We start from the raw sequence: 17,090 nt of genomic DNA, 5'->3' as shown, positions 1-17,090 counted from the left end.
CATTTTAGAATAAGGCTGTAACGTAACAAAATGTGGAAAATGTCAAGGGGTCTGAATACTTTCCGAAACCACTGTATATACACTGATTGTACAAAACATTAAGAACACCTGCTCTTTCCATAACATAGACTGACCAGGTGAATCCTGTGATCCCTTATTGATGTCAGCTGTTAAATCCACTTCAATCAGTGTAGATGAAGGGGTGGAGACAGGTTAAAGAAGGATTTTTAAGCCTTGAGACAGTTGAGACTTGAATGGGCAAGACAAAAGATTGAAGTGCCATTCAACGGGGTATGGTAGTAGGTGCCAGCCACACCAGTTTGAGTGTGTCAAGAACTGCAACACTGCTGGGTTTTTCATGCTCAACAGTTTCCTGTGTGTGTTAAGAATGGTCCACCACCCAAAGGACATCCAGCCAACCACAACAGTGGGAAGCAATGGAGTCAACATGGGCCAGCATCCCTGTGGAACGCTTTCGACACCTTGTAGTCCATGCCCCGACAAATTGAGGCTGCTCTGCGGGCAAAAGGGGGTGCAACTCAATATTAGGAAGATGTTCCTAATGTTTTGTACACTCAGTGTATATGAATAATGACATATGAGATATAAATAAAAACATTTTCATTAAAAACCTTTATTATGTACAGTGTCTTGTGGGAAGTAACAAAGTGAGTCAGTTAAAATCTTTCTTATTTTTCTACAATGGGATTGTTACTTGTATTTGCAGTTTTCTTCTTACTTCCGAACTTATTGCAAAATGAGAGATGTATAAGTGTAGCACATTATATAACATATACTTGCAACCTACTACTACTACAATTGTTATTATAATTCTAATACTATTCCTAATGATAATTGCTGCAATTATGATATTAATAAACATTGTTGTTTTCATTATTGTTGTTAGTATCATTATGCCATCATAAGAACAAGCTATGAAACATTACCATATGCTATTAACTATTATAACACCTATGAAATACATGAATTACCCTCTAAGGTTCTGCATCTGTGGTATTGTCTCAGGGAGACTTATCCAAATCTCTCTGGTAGAATGAAACACAGTAGCCCGGATAACACAGCCAGACTCCCAATCAAAATATATGGCAGATACTTGTAGTAATTACCTGGTAAAAGAGAGCAAGATTAGATAGATACACTTTGTTAACAGTCCAATATTGACATTGATTGATTAATTAACTGATTGATTACCTGAATGATTAGTCTTACCGAGGTAGATGATGAAGGGGGAGATGGTGACTATGCGTGCTGCCATGGAACACGCCCCCATGGCCATGTTCCTCACCACAGTGGGGAAGAGCTCCGACGTGACGGCTTACACCACACAGAACGCTGCGGTGATGCCAAACTTCCCCACCATCTCCAGGAAGATGGCCACTCCAGGGAGATATGAGGGGCGACTTTAGCCAGGGGTTAATATCTTGTATCAGAGCTCTGACAAGACATACTTGACTTTCACACACGCATATCAAATGGCCATGAAGAGCTCATTTTTTCACACAAATAAAACAGTATTTAATTATGTGAAGTAGGAAACACTTATGGCTTTTACATTGCTTTGTTAATAATGAACTGAACATAATATAGTGTGTCCCCTAGACTAGAGATGACATTTTAATATTACCTGCTGGGACAATCTGGATGAAGAGAATAACAGAACCGCCAAGAAACAGAGTTGATGACTGGCAGAATCTTCGATAGCAACATTTCAGCAGTAACATAGCGATTATATAGGCTGGCACTTCTACAACTGCAGACAGGAAGAAGTTGATATAGGAATCCCCATGCAGGTTTGTGGTATTGAATAGCAGTGCATAGTAGGCCATGGTGATGACCATCCTAAAGGGACAAGAGGACAAGGACATAAATACTGCAATCAGCAGTCAGCATACAGTATTTATAGCTCTCTAAGATTGCAAATACTGGTTGTGGTACATGTAACCCAGGTCAAGTAATGGGTTAAAATTATGATATTAATAACAATATGATGATTGATAATAGTCTGATATTAATAAAATGATGAGACCAACAAGTCATAAATTGCTGTGAAATAAATGTCTGAATGCAAATAGTCTGGGTAGCCATTTGATTAGATGTTCAGGAGTCTTGTGGCTTGGGGGTAGAAGCTGTTTAGAAGCCTCTTGGACCTAGACTTGGCACTCCGGTACCGCTTGCAGTGAGGTAGCAGAGAGAACAGTCTATGACTAGGGTGGCTGGAGTCTTTGACAATTTTTAGGGCCTTCCTCTGACACCACCTGGTATAGAGGTCCTGGATGGCAGGAAGCTTGGCCCCAGTGACGTACTGGGCCGTACGCACTACCCTCTGTAGTGCTTTGCGGTCGAAGGCCGAGCAGTTGCCATACCAGGCAGTGATGCAACCAGTCAGGATGCTCTCGATGGTGCAGCCGTATAACCTTTTGAGGATCTAAGAACCCATGCCAAATCTTTTCAGTCTCCTTAGGGGGAATAGGTTTTGTCGTGCCCTCTTCACGACTGTCTTGGTGTGCTTGGACCATGTTAATTTGTTGGTGATGTGGACACAAAGGAACTTGAAGCTCTCAACCTGCTCCGCTACAGCCCCGTCGATGAGAATGGGGGCGTGCTCGGTCCTCTTCTTTTTCCTGTAGTCCACAATCATCTCATTTGTCTTGATCACATTGAGGGAGGTCTCTGACCTCCTCCCGAACGGCCAGGTCTCTGACCTCCTCCCTATAGGCTGTCTCGTCGTTGTCGGTGATCAGGCCTACCACTGTTGTGTCATCTGCAAACTTAATGATGGTGTTGGAGTCGTGCCTGGCCATGCAGTCATGAGTGAACAGGGAGTGCAGGAGGGGACTGAGCACGCACCCCTGAGGGGCCCCGTGTTGAGGATCAGCGTGGCGGATGTGTTGTTACCTACCCTTCCCACCTGGGGGCAGCCCGTCAGCAAGTCCAGGATATAGTTGCAGAGTGAGGTGTTTAGTCCCAGGGTCCTTAGCTTAGTGATGAGCTTTGAGGGCACTATGGTGTTGAACGCTGAGCTGTAGTCAATGAATAGCATTCTCACATTGGTGTTCCTTTTGTCCAGGTGTGAAAGGGCTGTGTGGAGCGCAATAGAGATTGCATCATCTGTGGATGTGTTGGGCCGGTATGCAAATTGAGTGGGTCTAGGGTTTCTGGGATAATGGTGTTGATGTGAGCCATGACCAGCCTTTCAAAGCACTTCATGGCTACAGATGTGAGTGCTATGGGTCGGTAGTCATTTAGGCAGGTTACCTTAGTGTACTTGGGCACAGGGACTATGGTGTTCTGCTTGAAACATGATGATATTACAGAATCAGCCAGTTGGTCAGCGCATGCTCGGAGTACACGTCCTGGTAATCCGTCTGGCCCTGCGGCCTTGTGAATGTTGACCTGTTTAAAGGTCTTACTCACGTCGGCTACGTAGAGCTTGATCGTCTGGAACAGCTGATGCTCTCATGCATGTTTCAGTGTTACTTGCTTCGAAGCGAGCATAGAAGTAATTTAGCTCGTATGGTAGGCTCGTGTCACTGGGCAGCTCGCGACTGTGCTTTCCTTTGTAGTCTGTAATAGTTTGCAAGCCCTACCACATCCGACGAGCGTCGAAGCCGGTGTAGTACGATTCGATCTTGGTCCTGTATTGAAGCTTTGCCTGTTTGATGGTTCGTCGAAGGGCGTAGCGGGATTTCTTCTAAGCTTCCGGGTTAGAGTCTCGATCCTTGAAAGTGGGAGCTCTACCCTTTAGCTCAGTGCGGATGTTGCCTTTAATCCATGGCTTCTGGTTGGGGTATGTACGTACAGTCGCTGTGGGGACGACGTCATCGATGCACTTATTGATGAAGCCAGTGACTGATGTGGTGTACTCCTCAATGCCATCGGAAGAATCCCGGAACATATTCCAGTCTGTGCTAGCAAAACAGTCCTGTAGCTTAGCATCTGCTTCATCTGACCACTTTTTTATTGACCAAGTCACTGATGCTTTAGTTTGTGCTTGTAAGCAGGAATCAGGAGGATATAATTATGGTCAGATTTGCCAAATGGAGGGCGAGGGAGAACTTGGTATGTGTGTCTGTGTGTGGAGTAAAGGTGGTCTAGAGTTTTTTCCCTCTGGTTGCACATTTAACATGCTGGTAGAAATTAGGTTAAACGGATGTAAGTTTCCCTGCAGTAAAGTCCCCGACCACTAGGAGTGCCGCCTCTGGATGAGTGTTTTCCTGTTTGCTTATGGCCGTATACAGTTAATTGAGTGCGGTCTTAGTGTCAGCGTCGGTTTGTGGTGGTAAATAATCAACTACGAAGAATATAAATGAAAACTCTCTTGGTAGATAGTGTGGTCTACAGCTTATCATGAGATACTATACCTCAGGCGAGCAAAACGTTGAGACTTTCTTTGATATCGTGCACCAGCTTTTGTTTACAAATATACATAGACTGCCACCCCTTGTCTTACCAGAGGCTGCTGTTCTATCCTGCCGATACAGTGTATAACATGCCAGCTGTATGATATTCGTGTCGTTGTTCAGCCACGACTCTGTGAAACATAAGATATTACCGTTTTTAATGTCCCGTTGGTAGGATATACGTGCTTGTAGGTCGTCCACTTCATTATCAAGTGATTGTACGTTGGCCAATAGTACCGATGGCAAAGGCAGATTAGCCACTCGTCGCCAGCTCCTTACCAGGCACCCCGATCTCCTTCTGCGATATCTCCTTCTCTTTCTACTGTGAATGATGGGGATGAGGGCCCTGTCGGGTGTCTGGAGCAAATCCCTCTCGTCCGACTCATTAAAGAAAAATTATTAGTCCAGTTCAAGGTGAGTAATCGCTGTTCTGATGTCCAGATGCTCTTTTGGGTCATAAGAGACAGTAGCAGCAACATCATGTACAAAATAAGTTACAAACAATGCGAAAAAACAAACAAAATAGCACGGTTTGTTAAGAGCCCATAAAACGGCAGCCATCCTCTCCGGCGCCGCCAAGGCCAATCTGACATGCCAATTTTCTGAAGATAATACGAAGAAAAACGGATAGAACTATAAAGACCAAAATCCTTTTACAAATGCAAAATATACACTTACTGTACACTGTTTTAACACAGTTGCAGCTGATAGTATTTTTCAGTTACAATATTTTTAGTTAAAACACTTTTCTGGCATTCTTTTCCGGTACACACAGGTGTTCGGAGACGTTACATAGCTAATTAGAACAGGTGGTCGCCCCTCTCTTACATAAACAAGCTGTAACTTGGAAATATGGCCGTGTAGGAATCGTGTTATAAAGGTGTGTAGTAATATGAAAGTTACGTTCCAGATGTTTCTAAAACCATATTGCAACCAAGGCGTATTAACATTTAGACAGAGAGTTGGGGCAGTGTAGGAGCATCGGGGCATTATTCGTACACTTCAGATACAGTATGTGACTTGTTTCAGGAAATATGTTGTGCATCACTACTTCACAGGAGAGGCATTTGAACGTAAAACATTATTTTATTTTTTTATCAAAATGGGTTTTGTGGCAGAAATGCCATCTCGAACAGGTGATCTTTCATGTGCCTTAATAACAAACTTGTATGCCATCTGTAAATACAAATACAATTGTTAAATTAAGAGGTTTAACCACAGAAAAAGACAGGAACCTTCCCGCTAGCCATGATTGGCTGAGATAATGAATGGATGTCAATGTCTGGGTGAAGTGGTGTAACGGAATCAGCCGCAGGACACAGAACTGAGAAATGAATGGATTTACTAAAACAAAAGTAAACCATAACAAACCCTCCACGCAGGGAAGAGCAGAACAACAGCTCACCAAACGACGTAAAACAACGGACAATGATGCACAAACCCAGCAGGGAAAACAGAGGTAATTATAGGGAAACATATAAGCATAATGGGTAACAGGTGTGAATAATAAAGACAAGACTAGTGTAACACAGAAACATCGATCGGTGGCAGCTAGTACTCCGGTGACGACGAACGCCGAAGCCTGCCTGAGCAAGGAGGAGGGGCAGCCTCGGCTGTTTTCATGACAATGGATGAGGCTGGACATGCTGAGAGATGAGTTCGGATTGGTCTACCATGTAGCACGCTTCTGTCTATAACATGAGCTGGTCAGTATGTGTAGGTAATCCTTTCTAACTCGCTTAAAAAAAAAAAAAAATATCACATCGCAGAATTGCAAAAGTGTTGCTCTCCACTTTCTGGAGGACCGGGTTTTGAAATCAGTGGAATGCCCAGTGGAATTAGAATATGATAGCTAAAGAAATTGAGAAAATTCTGACGTTTGATTGCAAATATGCAGAGGGAGTCGAAAAGAGAACACACAGAATGCTGCTGTTGTATAAAACACCTGTCTCCGGATTACATCTTCAAACTAAGGGAAACCATGGCATCCGTAACAGAGAGGGAGAAGCGTTCATCCATGTATACGGGTAAAAGAGTCTAGCTAGCTACATTTTCAGATATACATTTCTAATTTAGTCAGAAAGTTGTTTTCATTGTAAGTTAAAGCGTACTGTTAGCTAACTTGCTAATGCTGGCTGGCTCGCTAGCTAATGTTACTTGTATGATCTGTGTATTAATGTTATTTGTATCTCAGAGCCATTTGCATTGCTAGTTATAGCCTAATGTTATCTAGCTAGCTAACATTGAACCTAGTTGGTTAGCTACCTGCAGATTCATGCAGAGTAGTAATGTTATGAGTTGGGATTATGGTTAATTGTTTAGCTAGCTAGCTAGATGTCTAAACAAAAGTAACCATTTCACTGTACCGTTTACATCTTCTGTATGTGACAAATAAACGTTGGTTATATTTTATATACTATGTGTTTACCAGAGACGGTAATGTGAAGAACAACATGACCTGCACCAAAGTCAAATTAGGATATAACGTTAGGCCAAAGAGACAGTGTCCAAATTATAAAGTTCTCCGGTAGAATGCCCTGTTCTTATTTCGTCACACTCACCACCATAAGCTATTTTCTGTAATTAGCTCACCATTAACTTCTAAATAATGATCTTGTTGTGAGTATATTTTCTTGTAATAATGAATACAAATGAGTTAAAGTGAAGACATTGTCAGCTACTGTATATGATATGGTCATTATTTGAACTAGCTAGCCAGCTAACTTAACGTTAGCTAGCTAGCTAACAAGCTAGAAACAAACCAAAAGTTGCTTTTAGTTGCCTGGTTTGCTAGATTGACATATTTTCAATTATTTTTTAAACGGTTGGGTTTATTGGTGTTAAAATACATCAGTTATGCTATTTTAGACCACCAGGCTGCTGATGTCATGCAGCCTGTAGTTTTTGTGTTCATATTTTTTCATAACGACAATGACAAGTTTGATGTCGGACGACAATAGAATGTTCATGATGTCACGGCAACAACTGTCGATAGACATAGTATAAACCAGCCTTTAGTCTTGAAATCTTTGGTTGTTTAGTACATGGCCTCACATGTGAATCCATAAAGACATAGGTGGGGCTTAGGCTTAAGAGGGTGTGAATGATGCTGAATGGGTGTAGACAAAGAAGAGCTCTCCAATAGGTGTACCAAAACATTCATTTTCTCAAAAGTGGGGTTACAAGTTTATCAACTTTCAAAGCAGAATGACTTTACCATTGTTCCTCAACTGTAGTGTATGATATACCATTTTATAGCTCTGAGTCGCTACTTTTATCCAATGTAAAAAACACAATTTCAAATTTTGCTACATAAGACCGAATCGAGCCAGTCGGTCACACATGTATGTGACTACATTCTATCGTGCTAGCATTACTTTCTATGAATGGGCAAGGCTAGCTCATGCTAAAGCAGCCCATTGGATTCCACAACACTTCCTGCAGCTACTACATTTTAACATTTTTTTTAGTCATTTAGCAGACGCTCTTATCCAGAGCGACTTACAGTCAGTGAGTGCATAATTATTTTTTTTCATACTGGTCCCCCGTAGGAAACGAACCCACAACCCTGGCGTTGCAAACACCATGCTCTACCAACTGAGCTACACGGGACTACTATATAATGTTTGGTCATGGAATCCAACGGGCTGCTAAGCATAAACTAGCCTAGCATGCTGACTAAAAAGGCACTCGTGCACATGCATAGATACTCTGTGTGACTGAGAGCAAAATGTGCGGTGCTGCTCGTGGCAATATCATAAAGAAGAGTCTATCTTTAATGAGTGATAAGACTCTGGTATCTTAAACATATCTAGGAATACAACTATAATGCAGTGGAGAGCACGACTGTCACGACTTCAGTCGAGGCTGCCTCCCCTCCTTGTTCGGGCAGGTTTCGGCTTACTAACCACTGCCGCCCCAATCATCATCACCTTTGTCTTGTCTTATCAATCACACACACCTGGTTCTAACACCCTCATTAGTCCGTGTATAAGTGTTCCCTCTGCCCCCTTGTCCTTGTGGGTGATTGTTATTTGTGAGAGTAGTGTAGCTCGGTGGAGCTACTCGTACATTTTGTTGCCAGGGTAGATTTCCCCCTGTGCCTATGTATTATTGGATTCTACCGTTACAGTGTATTTGACTGGGATGAGAGTTTCCCCAGTGCCTGTTTCGTTGTTCGCTATTTGAGCGTATTTGTGTGTCCACTAAGGAAGAAACTCTGTATTCGGTGATTACCCTCCTGCGCCTGACTCCTTCCATCACACTCATCACAACGACTTACCACAGAAGAGAACAAATTAGTATAATTGAGACCATGTTGCAGCTCTGTAGGATGTCCAAGAAATTATATTTCTTGTCCATATTTTAATAATAAATAATAATATGCCATTTAGCAGACGCTTTTATCCAAAGCGACTTACAGTCGTGCGTGCATACATTTTTGTGTATGGGTGGTCCCGGGGATCGAACCCACTACCTTGGCGTTATAAGCGCCGTGCTCTACCAGCTGAGCTACAGAGGACCACAATTTTCACGGGCAACCTCAATCTATTGTAGGAGAGAAATACTGTAAGTTTAAAAGCTTCCAAGTTAGCAATGCACATTCTCTTTCCACCTTAGGATTTCCCCCCTTCCAACCTCAATTTTGCTGTGTTTTTGAGGTGTAGCCCAAATTCACTTGTCACATAGGCCTAATTGTCGCTGTATCCATTTTTTTATTTGTAGCTATAGTGCATGTGTGACCTTTTATGTTAGCCTCAAATCTAGACCTATTCACTAAAGGTAATTGCTTACCTCAATGGGAGTGAAGATTACCTCTGGTGCTTCAACTCTGTTCCTCCTGGCAGCATCTCTCATTATGGCCTCAGCCTCCTCCACTCTTCCCTGAGAGAGCAGCCATCTGGGAGACTCTGGGATTAACCTGTGCAAATCAAACATGCAGTAGGTAGGACAGTTAGACCATGTCCTCAACTAGACCGTGTTGAGGGTCCTCAATTCATCAATTGACCACCAGAGGGGGATGTACATCAGTCCAGAACCTGCCATGGGCACCAGAAGACACCTCCAATCACGGATGAAGTAGGCCACCGCTGGTATGAACATTTGGCCCAAACCAGATCCCATGAACACGCTCAGAATCTCGGATCCTGCAGACACCAACCAGCACACAGGTAAAAGGTGTATTGTGTAATTTGTGCTTACTGGATAAATCTGAAGTTGGGCTGTTAGGAATTAATGGAAGTTAATTTTTTATTAAAGTTTGTCTTAAACCTAACACATAAGCTACCACATAGTTGGAGAATCCACCAAAGCCCACAAATAAGAAGATGGCGCTGAATGCCTCCCAGCTTGGGGAGAATACCCGGGTGAATATGGCTACAGTCTGTAATACCATCATGGAAAAGAGCACCGGCCTTCTTCCGAACCTGTCAAAAGTCTGGGTTGATGAGTCCATATATTTGTGGTATAACAAGTTATGAACAACTCTAATGGGCTTATTATTTCCAGGGATGGGCAACTCCAGTCCTCAGGGGCCAGAGTGGTGTCAAACTTTTCCCCAATCCATAGCAAACACAGCTGATTAAACTAATTACATTCTAAACTGAAGATCATGATTAGTTGATTATTGGAGTCAGGTGTGTTAGCTGGGGATGGGGCAAGTGTGACACCAATCAGGCCTCCAAGGACTGGAGTTGCCCATCCCTGATTTTAGCCTATTAATGGAATTTAAAAGATACACAGTGAAGATATGGCAGTAAGAAAAGTATTCCTTGTGAAGTGCTCCAATCCAAATAAAATCTATGAACTGTCAAATCATAACATCCTTTGTATTGCATGATTTTAATGGGGATGTTTAAGATCACTAAACTTCATATTCAGTTTAGAGTGATTAACACAATGTTAAGCATGTTAATATATTTTCAATTTCTGTAATACACATGATTTCCAGTGTTTGTAACACTCAAGGTGCCGGTTGATGGTCACTAGACTTGTTATGGACTATTCTCATATCTGTTGATCGTGGTTGACGCCAGACTGGATATATAAGGACCAAGGACACACTGATTATTCACTGTTGTATTGATGACATTCTATGAAAACTGTGATTCTGTAGCAGCTGACAAAGACACTGCCTTTTGTTTGGACTTCCTACTAGCCTCTTACAATTATATATTTTATTTTCACAACTCAATGTAAGAACCACAGAAGTACTTATTCATGTGATGTTTCTTTGTACTTTCCGAACTTGTCTTTGTCATACACACCTGTCGGACAGCTGTCCTGTGATAAAGGTTCCCACCAGAACACCACAGAAGTATATTGAGGAAGTCAGAGGCTGTTTGTACTCATTGTCACATACCAGGTCCCACTGCGAAACAAACCATTAGGGACCGACAGATCAGCTACTAATCAGTGTAGAAGATGGAAGCCTTTGTAGGCTTGGAGGACCCTTGACTATGGATCTATGTTGCTCCCAGCCCAGCATGAGGGTAGCCACTTCATTTACTTCTGGGGGCAAAAGTGTCAAAATCGGAACTAGCAGACACAGAAGATTTGTCCCCTCGTCACCACAGAAGCACTACAAACTTTCCGGTTAAAAAACTTAAAATCTCTGCCTCCACTTCAAACACAAACATTGATTTGTCTAAGGAATCAGTGCACTAAATCATGATTTGTCAAAAGAATCAGTGACACTGTTTTTTATTTTACCTTTATTTAACCAGGTAAGCCAGTTGAAAACAAGTTCTCATTTACAACTGCGACCTGGCCAAGATAAAGCAAAGCAGTGCGATAAAAACAACAACACAGAGTTACATAAGGTAAAACAAAACATAAAGTCAAAAATACCACAGAAAATCTATCTAGTGTGTGCAAATGTAGCAAGTTATGGAGGTAAGGCAATAAATAGGCCATAGTGCAAAATAATTACAATTAGTATTAACACTGGAATGATAGATGTGCAAATAGAGATGATGAGCAAAATAAATAACAATATGGGGATGAGATAGTTGAGTGGGCTAATTTCAGAAGGGCTGTGTACAGGTGCAGTGATCGGTAAGGTGCTCTGACAACTGATGCTTAAAGTTAGTGAGGGAGATAAGAGTCTCCAGCTTCAGAGATTTTTGCAGTTCGTTCCAGTCATTGGCAGCAGAGAACTGGAAGGAATGGCGGCCAAAGGAGGTGTTGGCTTTGGGGATGACCAGTGAGATATACCTGCTGGAGCGCATACTACGGGTGGGTGTTGCTATGGTGACCAATGAGCTAAGATAAGGCGGAGATTTGCATAGCAGTGATTTATAGATGGCCTGGAGCCAGTGGGTTTGACGATGAATATGTAGTGAGGACCAGCCAACAAGAGCGTACAGGTCAAAGTGGTGGGTAGTATATGGGGCTTTGGTGACAAAACGGATGGCACTGTGATTTTGTAAATGACATCGCCGAAGTCAAGGATCGGTAGGATAGTCAGTTTTACGAGGGCATGTTTGGCAGCATGAGTGAAGGAGGCTTTGTTGCGAAATAGGAAGCCGATTCTAGATTTCACTTTGGATTGGAGATGCTTAATGTGAGTCTGGAAGGAGAGTTTACAGTCTAACCAGACACCTAGGTATTTGTAGTTGTCCACATACTCTAGGTCAGACCCGTCGAGAGTAGTGATTCTAGTCGGGTGGGCGGGTGCCAGCAGCGTTCGATTGAAGAGCATGCATTTAGTTTTACTAGTGTTTAAGAGCAGTTGGAGGCTACGGAAGGAGTGTTGTATGGTATTGAAGCTCATTTGGAGGTTTGTTAACACAGTGTCCAATGAAGGGCCAGATGTATACAAAATGGTGTCGTCTGCGTAGAGGTGGATCTGAGAGTCACCAGCAGCAAGAGCGACATCATTGATATACACAGAGAAAAGAGTCGGCCCAAGAATTGAACCCTGTGGCACCCCCATAGAGACTGCCATGGGTCCAGACAACAGGCCCTCCAATTTGACACATTGAACTATCTGAGAAGTAGTTGGTGAACCAGGCGAGGCAGTCATTTGAGAAACCAAGGCTATTTAGTCTGCCAATAAGAATGCGGTGGTTGACAGAGTCGAAAGCCTTGGCCAAGTCGATGAAGACGGCTGCACAGTACTGTCTATTATCGATCGCGGTTATAATATAGTTTAGAACCTTGAGCGTGGCTGAGGTGCACCCATGACCAGCTCGGAAACAGGATTGCATAGTGGAGAAGGTACGGTGGGATTCGAAATGGTCGGTGATCTGTTTGTGAATTTGGCTTTCAAAAACTTCGAAAGGCAGGGCAGGATGGATATAGGTCTGTAACAGTTTGGATCTAGAGTGTCACCCCCTTTGAAGAGGGGGATGACCGCGGCAGCTTTCCAATCTCTGGGGATCTCAGAAGTTACGAAAGAGAGGTTGCGACAATTTCGGCCCCTATTTTTAGAAAGAAAGGGTCCAGATTGTCTAGCCCAGATGATTTGTAGGGGTCCAGATTCTGCAGCTCTTTCAGAACATCAGCTGTCTGAATTTGTGTGAAGGAGAAGCGGGGGGGGCATGAGCAAGTTGCAGCGGAGGGTGCAGAGCTGGTGGCCGGGGTAGTGGTAGCCAGCTGGAAAGCATGGCCAGCCGTAGCAAAATGCTTGTTGAAATTCTCGATTATTGTAGATTTATCGGTGGTGATAGTGTTTCCTAGCCTCAGTGCAGTGGGCAGCTGGGAGGAGGTGCTCTTATTCTCCATGGACTTTACAGTGTCCCACAACTTTTTGGAGTTAGTGCTACAGGATGCACATTTCTGTTTGAAAAAGCTAGCCTTTGCTTTCCTAACTGCTTGTGTATATTGGTTCCTAACTTCCCTGAAAAGTTGCATATCGCGGGGGCTATTCGATGCTAATGCAGTACGCCACAGGATGTTTTTGTGCTGGTCAAGGGCAGTCAAGTCTGAGGAGAACCAGGGGCTATATCTGTTCTTAGTTCTGAATTTTTTGAATGGGGCATGCTTATTTAAGATTGAGAGGAAAGCACTTTTAAAGAACAACCAGGCATTCTCTAATGACGGAATGAGATCGATATCCATCCAGGATACCTGGGCCAGGTCAATTAGGAAGGCCTGCTCGCTAAAGTGTTTTAGGGAGCGTTTGACAGTGATGAGGGGTGGTCGTTTGACCGCGGACCCGATACGGACGCAGGCAATAAGACAGTGATTGCTGAGATCCTGGTTGAAGACAGCGGAGGTGTATTTAGAGGGTAAGTTACTCAGGATGTTATCTATGAGGGTGCCCATGTTTACGGATTTAGGGTTGTACCTGGTAGGTTCCTTGATAATTTGTGTGAGATTGAGGGCATCTAGTTTGGATGGTAGGATGGCCGGGGTGTTAAGCATATCCCAGTTTAGGTCACCAAGCAGTACTGGGGGGCAGTCAATTCACATATGGTGTCCAGGGCACAGCTGGGGGCTGAGGGGGGTCTGTAGCAAGCAGCAACAGTGAGAGACTTATTTCTGGAAAGGTGGATTTTTAGAAGTAGGAACTCAAACTGTTTGGACACAGACCTGGATAGTATGATAGAGCTCTGCAGGCTAACTCCACCCCCTTTGGCAGTTCTATCTAGACGGAAAATGTTGTAGTTGGGGATGGACATTTCTGAATTTTTGGTGGCCTTCCTAAGCCAGGATTCAGACACTGCTAGAACATCAGGGTTGGCGGAGTGTGCTAACGCAATTAATAACTCAAACTTAGGAAGGAGGCTTCTGATGTTAACGTACAGAAAACCAAGGCTTTTACGGTTACAGAAGTCAACAAATGATAACTCCTGGGGAGTAGGAGTGATACTGGGGGCTGCAGGGCCTGGGTTAGCCTCTACATCACCAGAGGAACAGAGGAGGACTAGAATAAGGATACGGCTAATGGCTTTAAGAACTTCTAGTGCGTTGGGTACTGAGATTTTTTTTATTTTATTTAACCTTTATTTAACCAGGTAAGCCAGTTGAGAACAAGTTCTCATTTACAACTGCGACCTGGCCAAGATAAAGCAAAGCAGTGCGATAAAAACAACACAGAGTTACATATGGGGTAAAAAAAACATAAAGTCCAAAAAAATACAACAGAAAATATATATACAGTGTGTGCAAATGTAGCAAGTTATGGAGGTAAGGCAATAAATAGGCTATAGTGCAAAATAATTACAATTAGTATTAACACTGGAATGCTAGATGTGCAAGAGATTATGTGCAAATAGAGATACTGGGGTGCAAAATAGCAAAAAAGGGGGCAGATTTCCGGGCGTTGTAGAATAGATTCAGGGCATTATGTACAGACAAGGATATGGAAGGATATGAGTACAGTGGAGGTAAACCTAAGCGTTGGGTAACAATGAAAGAGATAGCATCACTGGAGGCACCGATTGAGCTGGTCTCGGCATGTATGGGGGGTGGAACAAAGGAGCTATTTGAGGCAGTTTGAGAATGACTTGGGGTTTTATATTGAAATTGTATAATAAGAACTAACTGGAACAGCATATTGCATATTGACATGGGAGAGAGGCATAAAGCAATCACAGGTGTTATTAGAGAGAGCTAAGACAACAACTGGTAATGGCGATGAAAGTTTGGGTTGAGGCTAAACAGATAAACAGGACAGGGTACCGTGTAAAGGAACAGTCCAGCATGCATCAGCTGTGCAGCTGAGTGATCATAAGGTCCAGTGAACAGCAATATGTGAGTCCGAGAGCAGTTTGAATTGGTGCTAAAGCACAGCGAGCAGGAAGCACTAGTTGCGATGATCAGGTGTTAAAGGTCCAGTGATTTAGTGATTCCGGCAGAAAATCCGATATGTTCTGGGTCGATAACGCGCTGTGCAGACAGTGCAGACTGGCCGATAATAGTCCAGGCTAGAGCTGGCTGGTAGGTAGTGCAGGCCACGGACAATGGTGAAAAACCGCTAACGGTTGCTAATAGCAAGTAGCCAGTTAGCTGGCTACTCCCGTCCGGTAGACAAAGAGGTAGATAGCCTTGAGCCAGGCCCATATCCTGGCTAACTGGTGCTTGCTTCGGGGGTACTGGTGATTAGCCTACAGCAACATCCATTCAGTTGTGGCTAGCTAGTTGCGATCCGGTGTTAGGGTCCAGTGATTCAGTTATTCTGGCAGAAAATCTGATGTTCTGGGTGAAAACCGCTAACGGTGGCTAATAGCAAGTAGCTAGTTAGCTGGCTAGCTAGTTTCAACTGGAGATTCTAGATAAAGGTGAGTAAATAATAGTATCCGTTCCACATTGAGTGAGGCGGGTTGCAGGAAAGTATATTTAGTAGAAGGATGAAAAGTATGATAGGGAAATATGTACGAAAAATATAAAAAAAATTGGCTATTTACACGGACACACAACAAAGAACACGACCGCATTGCTACGCCATCTGTGCTCTTCAACAGAAGATTGTTTTCCCCAATCGCAGACAGTTAATATTTAATACATGTAACTTGAGCTCACTTCAAAAGTTAACTTGACATTTTCACATTTCATGTCAAGCTGCATATGCCATTTTGAGGACTTATGGACATCATCTCGACACACTTCAAGAAAACTACTTCTTGAACTTTAAAAACAAAGTCTGATAGATTTTCTTGTTGTATAGCTATCATTCCATATTTACCAATTTACCTGAATTACAAGGTGTGTACATATGATTTTAGACAATTGTTTTGTACTGTAAAATGTGTGATGTTTTACATGTTAGAATGAAAGTATATCATGAATATTCCTGACTCACCTCAGTGACAATTGTTGACTGGTAGACCTCTTTGCTGTATTTCCAACCGTCCAAGCAACTCTCCAGCTCAATTTCACTCACGTTGATATCCACATTTGGGATGATATTAAGGTTAGAGAAGTTTCTAACTGTCTCCAGTTTGAGCCTTAAGCAAGAGCTAAGCTGTGACACACCATTCATTGTACATTCTACATCTCACTGACATCATACTCCTCAGAAATATAGCATTCGTGTGGTGGTGTATCACCTACAAACACTATTTAAATACCAACAAACCCATTTGGGAGGATGCTGGCAGCCAATGCAAAGAAAATTAGCAAACTTTCGGTTCAGAGCTACAGTGAGGGAAAAAAGTATTTGATCCGCTGCTGATTTTGTACGTTTGCCCACTGACAAAGAAATGATCAGTCTATCATTTTTATGGTAGGTTTATTTGAACAGTGAGAGACAGAATAACAACAACAAAATCCAGGAAAACGCATGTCAAAAATGTTAAACATTGATTTGCATTTTGATGAGGGAAATAAGTATTTGACCCCTCTGCAAAACATTACTTAGTACTTGGTGGCAAAACCCTTGTTGGCAATCACAGAGGTCAGACGTTTCTTGTAGTTGGCCACCAGGTTTGCACACATCACAGGAGGGACTTTGTCCCACTCCTCTTTGCAGATCTTCTCCAAGTCATTAAGGTTTCGAGGCTGACGTTTGGCAACTCGAACCTTCAGCTCCCTCCACAGATTTATGGGATTATGGTCTGGAGACTGGCTAGTCCACTCCAGGACCTTAATGTGCTTCTTCTTGAGCCACTCCTTTGTTGCCTTGGCCGTGTGTTTTGGGTCATTGTCATGCTGGAATACCCATCCACGACCCATTTTCAATGCCCTGGCTGAGGGAAGGAGGTTCTCACCCAAGATTTAACG

At 43.0% G+C, this 17,090-nt stretch overlaps 1 pseudogene; it reads right to left on the bottom strand.

The window, feature by feature from the left end:
- Positions 1-988: 988 nt before the first annotated feature.
- Positions 989-17,090, bottom strand: part of LOC121574242 — a 37,029-nt pseudogene continuing 20,927 nt past the window's right edge.

Source organism: Coregonus clupeaformis, chromosome 9, assembly GCF_020615455.1.
Source record: "Coregonus clupeaformis isolate EN_2021a chromosome 9, ASM2061545v1, whole genome shotgun sequence".
In the NCBI taxonomy this organism is placed as follows: domain Eukaryota; kingdom Metazoa; phylum Chordata; class Actinopteri; order Salmoniformes; family Salmonidae; genus Coregonus; species Coregonus clupeaformis.
This window is presented reverse-complemented; position numbering and strand designations above follow the sequence as displayed.